General features: G+C 37.9%; 1 long non-coding RNA gene across 1 annotated transcript in view; it reads left to right on the top strand.

Moving 5' to 3' along the window:
• The first annotated feature begins 10,613 nt into the window (after positions 1 to 10,613).
• LOC134791804 (uncharacterized) overlaps positions 10,614 to 15,781 on the top strand; it is a 57,517-nt gene continuing 52,349 nt past the window's right edge. Inside the window, exon 1 of the long non-coding RNA XR_010144329.1 lies at positions 10,614 to 10,835. This is a non-coding gene — a long non-coding RNA (uncharacterized LOC134791804). The remainder of the gene's footprint in view (positions 10,836 to 15,781) is intronic.

Raw genomic sequence — 15,781 nt, 5'->3', positions numbered from 1 at the left:
ATTATGTTAAAGTCACATGCAAATCTACTAAAAGCTCGCGGTTGGTAATAAGTAATCTATATGATTCTGTTTATCTGATAATATAATATGAAAGCTGATAATTCAATATTGGCTAGCCTTTTACTGTAATTACATACCTCTCGTAATGACAAAAATTACCTATCGATTTCACATGTAAGTCTTCCCCCGTGTATGGTAGGCTAGTCTAGAACTCTAGATACGACAAAAACGCGTTTTCTTTTTAATTACAGTTAATGCCGCAATAGACTCAATTGCTTCTTCTTATGTCATTATCCCCCAATCGGGCTAAAACCACTTCATCAATCATTACACTGTCAGTCAAGAAGGATCCGGTGTGATTTACAGCGTGAACGTGCCATCAATGATTATTGATTAGGTATTATTGTCTATACTGTTAATTGACATTTCACAAAACTTATTGCTAAGACAGTAAGGTTCACCGATGTTCAGTGAAATGTTGCTGTTAATAGAGTGTACATAATAGAGTATACATTCCACGACTATTCCCTTTCCGAACTGACTCTAGTATCTACAAGCATGATCATTATGAGAGCATTGGAAATGACCGCTCATATTTGTCACGCTGTCTGTCAGCTTATGACTAGTCTTGGCACCACCTTTTTCGTCCATTAATCAACTTTTCATTATATCCCCTCGGGTGGCAAGTAATATTTCTCGGTTGTGCAGTATATGGTAGAAAAAAATGTCCAAGATCTTTAGCAATCTTATCAACATGCCAAGAGATTAACAAATTTCAAAAAGAAGGATTTTTTAATTCATTGGGAACTCTGTTTAAAAAAAAATATTTTGCAGTCCTCCTTTCTACGGGATTGGCTGTGCGTTGTCTGATTAATATGTATCTTAGTAACGAAACTGAGCTTATCTTAGGTACTGAATTCCCATACACTGTAATCGTTCCTTTGCTTCCTTTCCTCCTTCCTTCCTTCCTTTCCTCCTTCCTCCTTCCTTTCCTCCTCCTTCCTTTCCTCCTTCCTCCTTCCTAAACATCCTTTCCATCCTTTGTAAACATAACATAAAATATAAAACAATATGTAGTTAACTCACCATAACGTTTGAATTTCTGCTCAAATTCAACACGCATCTGCCACAGACTAACCACACAACATAGCGAGCCTTTGCTATCTGCATAAAACGTTCACAAACTATATTTACATTAAGCCTACGTGTTGCGGTCGCCTCAAAAATGTACCGGCCCGCCTTTATAATGTAGGTATTCTTGCTACTGATAATTTGCTTACTATAAAATTGCAAAAACATTTAGTTAATGATCTTAAATATTAACTTGTAAATTGGTAAAAATTATAATGTAAGGAGTAAATACAAAAGGTACACGAATTTCTTGGTCTACAGGATGCGTTGATCGTTTTAGAGATCTGTTAATAAAATGAATAATAATAATGGTTCCTTGAAGTTTATTTCTGTTAGTTAATAGTCGGAAATTTACGAAATAAATATTTTTAGGCTAGGCAAAATACGTAGAACATATGTAACAGTTATTGTGAATAAAAAAAATTAAATCCTAACAAATGAATTTTGACTGTAGGCATTAAAACAACAAAAAACAGTAGCGCTTGTGCAAAATGATGCAAAATAACCTCTGTATTATCATTTAACATAACCGGTGCGAAACTGGTCTTAATACTCGCTTGTACCTATCAATCCAAAAGACAAATGAAATACAAATAATAATTTCACTTGTCTGAAGTCATAAGAGCGGGTACACACGGGGCGCTTTATCGCCACGCACCGCGGCAGAGCGTTTGTGTTATATATTACAAACATTATAGCAATAGGTAGGTGTTAAAACTAAATCAATCAGCTTCTGCAAGATTTGTATATCTTGTACCTATGTTCAAAATGTACAGAAATGTCCCATCTAACTAGCTACCTACCGAATCAAAGTTGGATAGCAAAAGTTCTTAACTGAAGCATTATCGCTGGTTGTAACGAACAACATAATCGCGATAGCTAGGTACAGCTGCCATGTAAAAATACTTGTGTCGAGCTGCAGATATTTGCAAGGGCAGACTTTAATCAGAATCTTATTAAAAGGTCAAAGTTGTCTCCATAGAAAAAAAAAACCAAAACGTGTCTTATTTTCATTTGATTTCAGTTGTACATATAGCATCGCATCCAATACCATAGACGCATAATTTTAGTAAAAATATTATCATTTTCAGAGTATTTGATATACAAGGTAAAAACCCGCGCGACGACCATGTCTTCCATCGCAAGTTTCGCGCGGCACGCCATATCTTTTGTTTCCTTCTAATTTTCTGGCTTTACGTCCCCTTTCAACGCGGTGGAGCGCGGCGCAGCTCTCTGTCGTATGGTTTGTGCCTAAAGGCGGCTACACACTGCCCATTAAGCGGCGGTTAGAAATTACAGACGCAGCGATCGCCTCGGGCTTGGTTTACCGCGTACCTATATCCTGTGCACATTCACAAAGATTACTGACTTACCTACTGGCTCGATAAAACAACAGAAAAAGATATCTAATTACAATAACAAAAACAGTGTTGGAAAAACTCTGTCACACTTAAAACCATAATCGCACTGTGGCGTTCCTTGAGCTATCATTCGAACATCTTGAGAAAATCTGTCTATTTTTAATAAATAAAAATATAGAGTTAGACCAAGAAAAGTCTGCAGCGATTTTGATAGCCCACGCAGTGCAAGTGTCATTTTAAACGTCAAACTTCTATGAAATTATGACGTACCGTAATATGAATAACACTTGCAATGCGTGGGCTGTCAAAATCGCTGCAGACTTTTCTTGGTATGTAAAAAAAGTAAGAGCATTAAAGGTTTCGTCTACCTTCAAAGTAGTCATTTTCCGATACAATAAAGGCAGGGTTAATCTCATAACTAAACTTGAAAAATGCTGATTCACCAAACAGCAGTCTATATCTAATTCCTATACAGTCGCCATCAGATATATCGGAGCGGCCAAGGTGTTCACAATATCTGAACACGCGCTCTAACGCCCTGACAATAGAGGCGTGTTCCGATATTCGTGAGCACCTTGGCCGCTCCTATATATCTGATGGCGACTGTACATGTCAGAAAGGTTACCAAACTTTGACAGCGTACGCCATAAAGCTTAAAAACGTTTTCTGGCGCTTCTTATGTAATTTAATAAATAATAAAAAAATCTCACAACACCTTCAATGGGTTTTGTCATTCAAAGGGTTAAGGTCGAATTATATTAGAAACAAGGTACCAGACGACATAACGTTTCGCGAATAGACTCTCTGTACCGTTCGCATTCCTTCATGCACTTGTAGGGTCTGAACGCTAGGCTCTTCGGAACGTCCTAGACGTTCAACAGTTATATTGTTATGTACTATGTTTGGTTACAGAATGGGTGGTTTGCGTTAGATGTTAGATTTTGGAAACGAGCTATGATTAGGTATATCTTAGGCTGATAGAGAGGTCGAGCCGCCATAAGGTACCATTCGCCGTGGAACGTCATATATCTTTACTATATCGTATCTAGTTAATCTCTAATTCATTTCCCGAATCGAGCCGATGACGTTTTCTTAACGCCTGACGCAATAAGAGGGATGTTATAAGTTTGACCGTGCCACCGTTGATCTTAAACGGGTAAACCGATTTAAATGCGGTTTTATTTAAAAGGAGGTTTTCTAGCGCTGGTTCTTATACATGTTTTATCAAAATCGGTTCATCTGTTTTATTGCGTTCAAACGTTTTTTTTATTAGGGTATTAACATTAGCTCCAAACGTGTAAGTAAGTAGTTGAAATTTTTATAAGCCTTAAGAGACTTTTATTTTGAATATGAATAGGAACAAACCAAACGCCAGTAAATCCAGTAGTTACACACAAATGTTCACACATGCAAATCTAAGCGCATTTATCCTTCCATTCGAAACGAAAACTTTCAAAATCACTAATTTCATTGCGCACGATTACGTGCCTGATACATGACATGATATATGATATGTAACACGTAACAATACTTAAGATTAACAATTATGGCTCACAAGAAAGTCTAAACGTTTTTTCACTTTCGCCGGGCGTTACAGGAAATCCGTGAGACGATCACATTCACCGGGCATCAATCATTCGTGGGCAATTTCGTCAAACGTCCGTCCATCCATGTCCATGCTAATCGACTTGCATAGCTTTGAACTCTGATGAGAGGGAAATGTATTCTAGATGATTGTTTGGATACTCACAGACTAAACAGACGTCGCATTATGAAACGTTTACATAGAGCATGCACACAATATTAACCTCTTGCGTCGAATGGTCCCTACTATGACAGTTCATTTTTAGAGTTCCGTACCCAAAGGGTAAAACGGGACCCTATTACTAAGACTTCGCTGTCCGTCCGTCCGTCCGTCCGTCCGTCCGTCTGTCACCAGGCTGTATCTCACGAACCGTGATAGCTAGACAGTTGAAATTTTCACAGATGATGTATTTCTGTTGCTGCTATAACAACAAATACTAAAAACAGAATAAAATAAAGATTTAAATGGGGCTCCCATACAACAAACGTGATTTTTGACCAAAGTTAAGCAACGTCTGGAGTGGTCAGTATTTGGATGGGTGACCGTTTTTTTTGCTTTTTTTTTGTTTTTTTTTTTGCATTATGGTACGGAACCCTTCGTGCGCGAGTCCGACTCGCACTTGCCCGGTTTTTATACGGATACGTGCGTTGTCTTGCTATTTCAGTCAGTCGGTTAAAAAGTACTAGGTTGACGTAGCACGCCAAATACGAACGTTGCCGACAAAATACGGTGGAAAACATTTATGCAATACATCTGTAACTGGCACGTAAAATGTATGTAAATTTTTTTGAAAGTTTAGCTCATTAATTTATTTAGAAATTTAACTTTTATGTAATAAAAATATGGTAAAACATATTTCTTCAATTTTTTTTAATTAAGAGTCTTGAAGTAGTAGGAGGCGATTTTTTGACGCGAGAGTTAAAGGTGCAATTTTACTAGTAAAATGTTTCTACACAGTTTTTTTGCTTTATACCATTAACCGCCCTTAACAGCTTAATTTGGAAATATTTTTAATTTACACGATTGCTGGTTGTAATTGTGGTCGCAAATGAAATAATCGGTCCCGTTCGTATACTATTTTTTCACGGGAGCGCTAATTTGTGTGGTGATCTTTATTCTTTTATTCTCTTGTGTTTAGAGTCTTAGTAGTTGATATGGTCTGTGGATAAACTGGTGCGTTTAGTTAGTGCATATAGCCTGAATCCCCTTGCGTACAGATGTAGTGCGTAATAATTTTCCTTTGTATTTTCTCGGAAACGTTCGTATTTGTAATGCTACTTCAGTCAACCTCAGTACATTTTGTACCGAGACTGACTGAAATAGCAAGACACGTTCGTACGTTTCCGTGAAAATACGAAGGAAAATAATTATGCACTACATCTATAGGTAAACCCTTTGAGTCAGACATATCTGCAGCTGACTGTTCTTGCAAATTGATTTCTACTCTCTCTTATTTCTCATCTCTCATCTCTCGGAAGATCAGCGCTGGAAGCCACCAGCAACTTGCTGAGATGGGACCATTTCGTGGCACTTTAATCTTATTTTATGTTTTCTTTTATATAATGTAATGTATTGTACCGATTGTTTGTGCTTACGAATAAATCAATTCTATTCTATTCTATTCTATTCTATTATATTTCTTTATTCCTTTCTTCTGAGATAAGATAATATAACGTTTACACCCAGAACGAGCGAAACAAAAGGCTATTATTATAGTTGTTTCGCACTAACGACCCGAACATGGCCCGGGCCATGTATCACTTAATTTCCGTCACTCACTCTAAATTAACTCAAATCTTTCCCATCATTGTTTTCCTTTAAATATTTCACCTCACTCGTGTAATATAGCGGCGCCATACGTGCAAAACAATGTTAATAAAACTGTTACTAACGTTTTTAAAACTATTGGCATAAGGTTTATTTTCACTAAGTTTAGTTTCTGAGCGGTTTTTTAAACATCTTAATCCATTTGGGTTCATGCACTGAATCTCGCTTGATGTCATCATGCACTGCTTACCTGATAATTATAATTGCATTAGTTTATCAAGATTGTGTTAAACCACGTTAAACTATAGTTTTATATGCAAATATGTATGGTCAATTTTCTCAGAATACCTATCACTAATCTTTTGAATAAAACATGCCCGCAGGTACATCTAGGTACATGCGCTTTGTACTTAAAAGGTTGGGTGAAAGAGATCCCTTATAAGAATAAAGCCTCCTTTATCGTTCTTACATGTATATGAAATTTGGCAATTGTCCAAAGTTGAAGCAAACGGGGTAGGTAAAGTGTCATTCTATGGAACTTGCTATGTAAACAAACCGCCATATTAAAATTGTCTCAGAATTATGAATTTACTACTCATCTTAGTAGTCATTTAAGTGTCAAGTTCCATAGAATGACACTTGCTAACTATGTAAACAAACCGCCGTATTGAAATTGCCTCCGAATGATGAATTTACTAGTGACTTTTGTTTACATAGTTATCAAGTTCCATAGAATGACACTTTACTAATTAAAGTGTATTTAACATAATGTAGAGTTCCCGGTTTTTCAGCACCTATTATGCGTTTTTTCATAGTATTTATATTGTAAATTACCATATTACTTTGAAATAGTATAAAGTTGACTGTGAATGACGCTTTCGATGATGATTACTAGGTATTTTTGCAGACCTGGAGGCCTTGCCAAGATGACGATGATAGAAAACACCAATCGAAACTTATTAAATAATGTAGGTATGGAAATAATTACATCACTTTTCGTAGCAGCTGTCATCCCGATACATTTTTAGGGCTCCGTACCCAAGGGTAAAAACGGGACCCTATTACTAAGACTCCACTGTCCGTCTGTCTGTCACCAGGGTGTATCCATTGAACCGTGATAGCTAGGCAGCTGAAATTTTCACAGATGATGTATTTATGTTGCCGCTATAACAACAAATACTATAAACTGCTTTTTTTTGGACGTTTTTTGCGTAATGGTACGGAACCCTTAGTGCGCGAGTCCGACTCGCACATGGCCGGTTTTTTTATTTTCGTTCGGCGTTTATCGATGTAAGATTATCACTTGGCTAGGTATAGTAGGTACCTATAGCTCCCTGGAGAACCTGTAGAAATCACATAAGTTAGCAAAAAAATTTTAATACATTTGTTTACAATTTTAAAATGCAGGTGCATTATTAATAGGTCAGTGTGATAATAAACTTGTAAACATCAACAGTTACCTATGCGATCGGAATGTAATGATTGCTTCCGCCGTTTTTACGTCCACGACGGGCAGATTAAGTCATTTATCGACCATCAATACTACCGTTTGACGATAAATCATCTCGGGTGTAAAGGGTTCATCAGGTAGCGCTTGATTTAATGTATGCTTTTACGTGCCGTAAAACAACCCAACTATAGTCTAAAATCTAACTAACTAAATAAATAAATTAGCCTATTACGAGTATACGTCCCACTGTTGGGTTAGGCCTCCTCTCAAACACGAGAACGAGAGGGTGAGGGGAGGGGGGAGGGGGACGAGGGTAAAACCTAACTATGGACAAAATTTGAATATTATAGCTCTTTGGCTGTATATTTTTATAAATGGAAGAAAAACCGCAAACAAAACCAAATAGATCTTTGGTACAGTTAGCATTAATATTAGCGGATAAAACAATGCTCCAAAATCACTCATATCTGTCGCCCTGGTAATTTTCCTAGACTTTTAGTGACAAATCTCTAGTTCGCATCCAAAAGTAAGTACCTATTCTGTTACAGTCTAATTTTTCTACATAGAGACTGCTGGAGCTGTTAGAGGATGGTAGATAATTGTATCGCTTAACTTCAAACTCGGGTAAATCCATTCAACCCTCTCAGCAAATATCTATTATATTACCTTTTCTTAATACCAAAATCGCATAATTTGACAGATGGATTTACCCAAGTTTGAAGCTAAGCGACTCAACTTTGACGCGTAGTCAGATCCTCCAGAAAAAAACTAAATTTCCGATGACAGTGAGGACCTAAAATATTTTTTTTTTATATAGGAAAAGATTTTCTTTTCTTTCGATTTTGGGGTAATTCCACATCAAAAATCGTTCAGTAGTCGTACATGTCATGTTAAACTCGCACAGTAAAGCTAAACGTTAAAACGGCACGTTAGGAAAAGCAAGGCAAAATTTCTAACCACAAACTCATTGTCATCAAATTGCCCTCGTAAAATGCGTAGTATCTTAAAACGAACACAATATAGCAGAACATGAGCATGTAGAATAATTTCACCTTTATGAGCATGGCTTTTAGCAGGAACCTGAAGCCGATTGTGATTTGGCAATCCGATAAGATTTTCATCTTATTTTATATTTGGCCTATTTTTGACCCCCCATCCCCCCTTGGTGATATTTGGTGATTTTTAACGCAACCCCCACCCCCCCTCTAAGCGATCACATGATTTCTGGACGACCCCTAAACGTTAGCGGCTCTAGCTGATTGGTGCTGATGAAATGTAATCAGAAGTCTCATAAGGCATTTCGCTCGCAGTCATTGGTGCGCTTGAGATGTCTGACGATACGACTCACAGTCGTATCAAAATGAGATGAGAACCATGTCAAATTGTTAAAAATGAATCGGCCGCAATAGTCTCGTCTAATTTGTCTGAATTTTATTAGGACTGTAAAAACAGTTCTTAGACTAGCTATTTGTCTCGATCGAAGGAGGATCTAATTAAGGGCTACTGGCAGTTTAACGTCTTTGTTGCGAGTGAGGACTGATTTTATTGTTCCAGCTAATATTACTGTGCGATTACTAATTTTATTTTATCTTTAATGTCTTTTTGTACAATAAAGAGTTTACTACTGCTACTACTAATACTAATTTCCATTTGACAGGAAAGGAATTTGTTCCTTTTTAAAGGTTTGATGATAGCTGCTGGAGTTTATGAAATGAAATGAAAATATTTATTTTCAGACAACTATTGGCCCATAGATAAATACCTTAAAACTAGCATATATATTATTACAAAATATATCGTAAAACTAAAAACACAATTATGGCTGCGATGCAGTTCGCAACCCCGCAGTGTCAGGGAGCCGGCCGCGGAACCGCCGGAACTTGACACTCTTCGGCCAAAACTCCTCCTTGGTGAAGGTCGCTAGATGTTCAGTCGGAACGCTCAGCACAAAATAATTAAAATTCACACTGTGTCGAGATTCCAACTTATGCTATAATGTGTTTTAATGTTAAACCCACTTAAATGTCATTTTTATAGGTACCTAATGTCGAAACCCAACCTTAACTAAGTCAATCGCTGTTTTAGTTATTTTTTTTTTACTTTGTTAATTTATTTACTTATAAATTAACGGATGTAATAATTAAGTAAAGTGTCATTCTATGGGACTTGCTAACTATGTAAACAAAAGTCACTAGTAAATTCATCATTCAGAGACAATGTCAATATGGCGGTTTGTTTACATAGTTAGCAAGTTCCATATAATGACACTTTAGGGGACTGGCACGAAGGAATTAGGTTATGAAAACAACTTGCATTATTTTTGGGAGTTTCAGAACGAATTCTGTACGAGCTTTTATTTTTTTAAGTAAAACAAAATATCTTGTCGCCTACAAACATTCGACTAATACAAAATCATGTCACTTCTTCCCTACATTCATGTGTACATTTATACTATACAGTCTTGGCCAAGCCCATTAGCGGTCGGTATGGAGAGACAACCTAACCCTTTCAATTTTCTCGTTATCAATTAAAACACTGATTGTTGATTCGTAACATTGAGTTGCTGTCAAAAGTCAAAACAACATTAGAAAGTGACGTGCAGGAAAGTGACGTACAGGAAAGTGATGTCATGCTGGATAACTCTAACCATTAATCGATTGTAATAAAACGTTTTATTATCGATTATTGGTCGGTCCATATTTACATCCTATCCGGTTTTAAGATTGTAATTAAGAAATTACTTAAGTACGAGTATGTCTGTGTGTGGAGGCAAAGCTATTTTTAAATATCCGGTGCTAACGTTTTTATATACCAAGATTCCTTAAGAATGACATACCTACGTAATTACATACTTATGCAATTTTAATCTAACATGGTAATTTATATTAACTTTTACTATTAAAACTATTCGAAACGGGGTATTTATCATGTAAATTTATGCATTTATTGAAACAAATATACAGGGTTAATATCCTGTTTATATGTAAATATATCCCAAAAATACAAATATTTTTTATGAATAATTACTTACTCATCTTTTACAAAATGACATTAAAAATAATACAGACACAGGTAACTAAAACAGAAACGTATCTTCAAACAATTCTCCTTTAGCTTTGATAGTCAAACACAAACATTTGTTAAAATTATCAAAAATATACAGCAGTAAATATATTCGTCAACGTTTTTTGGAGCCACTATGTAAGTGGAGTCGCGCGACAACACAAGTCATACTAAGCGGTCTGGATGACTCTAGTGTAGTAGCAAGCATAGTGGCGTGAGAATAACGCTAATTTCACTCATACATTGTTTGGAAACGTGCTAATGTTAACATATTTTTTTCTTTTGACGCGAATGCGTATGAAAATAATTGAAACTGATTATTTTCTCACGTTACCGCAAAGGCCCGGCTCCTCGCCGAATTGGGTCGCAGCTAATAGGCCATTGTTGATGCTAATCTGTTTGTTGCAGATTGAAACGGCCGATTGAGAAGGTGAGAAGCGTATGCAGGCCCACTTGCCTAATTACGGAATTAGAATCGGTAAGTACCCACGATTATTTTAGAATAAGAATAAGAATAATATTTATTTGAAAGAAAAAACCTTGTTAAGATATATTAATATCCTGTGGCGGGACACTAGGCTATGCCTGTCACGTGGTAGCCGGATTCGTCTTCCACACCGATCAGCATATAGTGCATCTATATATAGTTCGTTCCGGGCAACGTTAAAACTATCGAACAAGATATTTTTCACTTTAAATGATTCAAAAATACTCTGTTAAGAAAAAAATACTACATTTTAGTGTTAAGTCCGAATGTAATGAAACATAAATGAATGTATGTAAGTTAAGTGTACGAGATTGAGTCCCATGAGTGTGTAGTTAAAATAATGCGCGAAAATCATTTAAAATTAAGCGTGGGCTATGGACGCTTGTAGGTACAAGTCATTTATCTGTGTGTCATGGGAAGTTCTAACCGTGTGCCCAATATTTCTATAACATTCTACGCTCTATGATATAATCGTGCCATTAAGTAAACAATAGTTTAGGAACGTATAGTATATTTAAATTAATATCATAACTAATTACATAATGATATAAAAATTATGATAAATCAACTATTAAAATCCCATAATACGCGCCCACAGACGTGTCTCGTAACCAGACCCCGCAACGGAGCTGGCAAAACCATGGCATATTACAGTTCTATGACAGGGTTGTCGATTATGGATACTTAACCATTTTGCTTAAACTTTGTACGTAGGATTAATAAAATTGAACGAGAACCTTATTGCCACTTTAACATGGTAACGTTTTTTAAATGTATGTATATCAATTTGTCTGTTATTTTGTTTGTGAAATTACGTTTTTTTCATATTACTTTCAAATATTAAAATGGAATTTTGATAGCTTGATTTTGACAAGGTTAGCAACGCGCTTGTAACACCTCTGGAGTTGCAGGCGTCCATAGGCTACGGTGACTGCTTACTATCAGGCGGGCCGTATGCTTGTTTGCCACCGATGTGGTATAATAATAAAAAATATTATTGCTGCAGCCTTGACGCGTGACTTACACACCTTTAGGGTGACTTAAAGGTGTAATTGTAATTAGCCAGCCGCTCAGATTAGTCAAAGTCAGAGTAATCGGCGTTGATCGCTTAGCCCAGTTGCTCACTGAGACGCCGGGCGCCGCTGCTTCCACAATTTGCTTATCTCAACCCGATACCATCTAGAAACGTATAAAACAATGTAATTAAGAAATTCTACAGATGCTTTAAATTACTTTTACGGTGTTTGAGAAAATAAAATAACAAAGTGTTTGTTAAAAGAAACAAACTGGACAAGTCTTAGTCGGACTCGCCCATCGGGTTCCGTATAAATTTAACTTTTTTTTACAAATTTATAGTTTCTAGTTTTTTTTAATATATTAAGAACGGGTCACTCACGTATTTTAAGTTGAAAATCGCTCGTCATGTTCTTAATGTATATACTATTATGTCTGTGTCTCACGGAAGTTTTGTTATTTAAGGTTTTTTCCTGTATTTGTAGTGTAGGGCGATATTACTTGCCAAATCTTATAGTTCTAGGTCAACGGGAAGAACCCTATAAATTTCGATTCGATGACCGAAGTCCGAAGTTTAAGTATAACTTAAGGCTTTTACCAATGTTGCAACAAAATGACATGTGATTTGGGATCATTGTTGGCTAAGTAGGTGTAAAGAGTTCAATAGGTCCATCAAACGCCGCAATGTATCGCAAATCGCATGCGATTGCCGGTTACGTGTGTAGGGGTCATTATGTTGGAAAGTGTCTTCGTAAACTTAAAGAATCTTGTTTTATAGGTAACTGCATAAACGCACGTGGAACAAGTTTAAATGTTTGAATAAATATACAGCTTTTGTTCGCGTGCGTGATGCCGTCACATTCGTTTCGACCTTGCTGCTAACCAGACTAAATTTGTATCAGTGCCTAATCCTCGACAATATACTCTTCATATGGACTCATCATAGTTTCCTTTACGCCAGATTTAACAGGTCATGGGCCTGCGCGTTTTCAATAAAAATCAAAACGGATTTCGAGCGTAAAAAGCGAAAATAGTTAATACGGTCGCCGGCAGTAATGGCGTCCAGTACAAGTTCCTCATCTCCACTCGTGATGGAAAAACTAAAAGGAATGGAAAACTATTCATCGTGGAAATTTATGATGAAGATGGTGCTAGTTCATGAAGATCTTTGGGATTTTGTGGAAGAAGAGGTTGACGATAAAAAACCGGAAGATGTGAAAAAGGGCCAGAAAGCGCTCGCACGCATTGCATTGTCCGTGCAATCGACGGCCTTCGTACACATAAGGAACGTGACCTCGGCACACAAAGCATGGACGAGTCTTCAGAAAGCATATGAAGATAAGGGATTATGTCGGAGACTAGGCCTGTTGCGAACTTTGTTTAGCACAAAGTTGACGGATTGTCAGAGTATGGAGAAATACATAAACAAGATCACGGATGTCGCACAACAACTGCAGGATGTTGGTGCTGGGTTGGAGGATGACTTTGTTGCGGTCATCATGCTGAGTGGACTTCCTGAGGACTACGACCCGCTAATCATGGCTATTGAGAACTCGTCAACTGCCAAATTATCTAGCGAAGTTGTATCGGCGAAGCTGCTACAGGAAAGGATGCGACGTGAGGACAGCAAGCGCGACGGAGACGGAGTTACGGCTCTGGCGGCCGCGAGAAAGCTGCCCAGGTGTTATGTATGTAAGAGGACCGGACATTTCAAGAAAGATTGTCCGATGTTGAACAAAAAGAAAAGTAGCAAAGAAACGTCGTCGGCAAAGGCTCTACTCACGGCGCTGTCGGTGAACGTGGAAAGTGATCTTTGGTACGTGGACAGTGGATCGGCGAGTCATCTTTGTCGAGATGTGAACATGATGAGTGACATGAAGTCAGAGAAATCGTTGCAAGTGACTGTAGCTAACGGAGATAAACTATTTACGGCCGGGCGAGGTAATGTTCAAGTGGAACAACGTAATGGCACTGTAAAGACTATTAGTGATGTGTATTATGTACCTAATTTAGTAGCTAACTTATTGTCGGTAAGCGCCATGGCAAAGAAAGGCTTTAAGATAGTATTCGAATCCGATAGTTGCGAAATATTAGATAATGGGGTTATTGCAGCGACAGCTACTTTGAAAAATGATGTTTATGTCCTTGACACTGTGGGGGCGTGTTCTAATGTTCCTTTACAGAACAAACAGATGGCCAATGCAGCAGTGGAGGAGAAGCGTGCGGTTACTAGCGACGGAACTGTATCTGTAGCTTTAGAGAAGGTTTGGCATCGTCGTCTATCGCATCTCAACAGAAGAAGCATGGAACTTTTGAAAAAAGGTATGGCTTCTGGTATATCATATGATAGTAGAGATTTTGAAACGTGTGTAGCGTGTGTACAAGGTAAGGCAAGTAGGGTCCCCTTTCCTAAGAAATCTCACAACAGGGCTAAAGAGGTCCTGGGTTTAGTACATACAGACGTCTGTGGGCCGCTACCATCTCCCTCATTCAGCGGTGCAAGGTATTTCTTGCTTTTCATAGATGACTATTCTAGAAAGACGTTTGTGTACTTTTTAACTAAAAAAGGTGAAGTATTTGATAGGTTCAAAGAATTTAAGGCTTTAGTGGAGAACCAGACAGGTAAAAAGATAAAATCGCTACGTAGCGACAACGGAGGAGAATACACCAGTTCTGCTTTTCAGGCGTATCTCAAGAGCAATGGCATCGTGCATCAAACCACTGTTCCTGGCTCCGCTGCTCAGAACGGGGTCGCAGAACGCGCGAACAGGACTGTGATGCAGGCTGCAAGATGCATGCTGCAAGATGCGGGCCTAAGCAACGAATTCTGGGCGGAGGCTGTTAACACGGCCGTCTACGTCAAAAACCGCTGTCCTACGAAAGCTGTACTGGGGAGCACTCCTGAAGAAAAGTGGAGTGGCAAAAAGGTATCTCTAAGTCATTTACGTATCTTTGGTTCTGTGGCTTATGCGATGACTTTGAAGCGTTCGAAATTAGATCCGAAATGCAAAAAGTACATTTTTGTTGGGTATTGTGAGCATACAAAGGGTTATAGACTCTTGGACCCGGAACAACCAACAAAATGCATCAAAGCCAGGGATGTAACCTTCTTAGAAAATACGTTCATTAAAAAAGTATCAAGTGATGACATTGACAATGTCATTGAGTCAATTGAAATATTTCCACAAATTGAAAATAATGGAAATAAAAATGTTGTAATCGAATTGTCGAACCCAACTTCTGTACAACCAGCGATATCGGTAGTGAGCGGTACGTCTGATGATGCCAATTTAACACGAAATTCTCAGAGTACGAGCGATCGAACGAGTACGATCACAATAAATGATTCGTCTAGCTCTAGTGAATGTGATGATCCGGCCGATGCAACTTATATTCCAGAGGAGGAGAGTACGGATACTTCGGAATATGACAGTTCATCGGGTTCACCACATTTTGGATTCCTCGCGGGCACGTGCGATCCAGATGCTCCACGGACTGTACGAGAAGCACTGAGTGGTCCAGATGTTGACAATTGGAGGGAAGCAATGTCTTGTGAGTACAACTCATTTATTAAGAACGAGTGTTGGACACTGACAGATCGACGAGAGTCACAAAAACCTGTCAAATGCAAGTGGATGTTCAAAGTGAAACGTGGATTGAACGGTGAACTACTCTAATATAGGGCACGCCTGGTAGCTAAAGGCTTCACGCAGCAATATGGAATAGACTATGAGGAGACGTATTCACCGGTTGTCAGATATTCCACTATACGTACTTTGTTAGCCTTGGCGGTTGAGTACGGTATGAAGATTGAACATCTTGATGTAAAAACAGCATTTCTCAACGGTGACTTGAAGGAAACTGTGTTCATGGAACAACCGGAAGGCTTTATAGTTAAAGGTCAAGAAAGTAAGGTCTACAAA

The sequence above is a fragment of the Cydia splendana genome, chromosome 6 (genome assembly GCF_910591565.1).
Source record: "Cydia splendana chromosome 6, ilCydSple1.2, whole genome shotgun sequence".
In the NCBI taxonomy this organism is placed as follows: domain Eukaryota; kingdom Metazoa; phylum Arthropoda; class Insecta; order Lepidoptera; family Tortricidae; genus Cydia; species Cydia splendana.
This window is presented reverse-complemented; position numbering and strand designations above follow the sequence as displayed.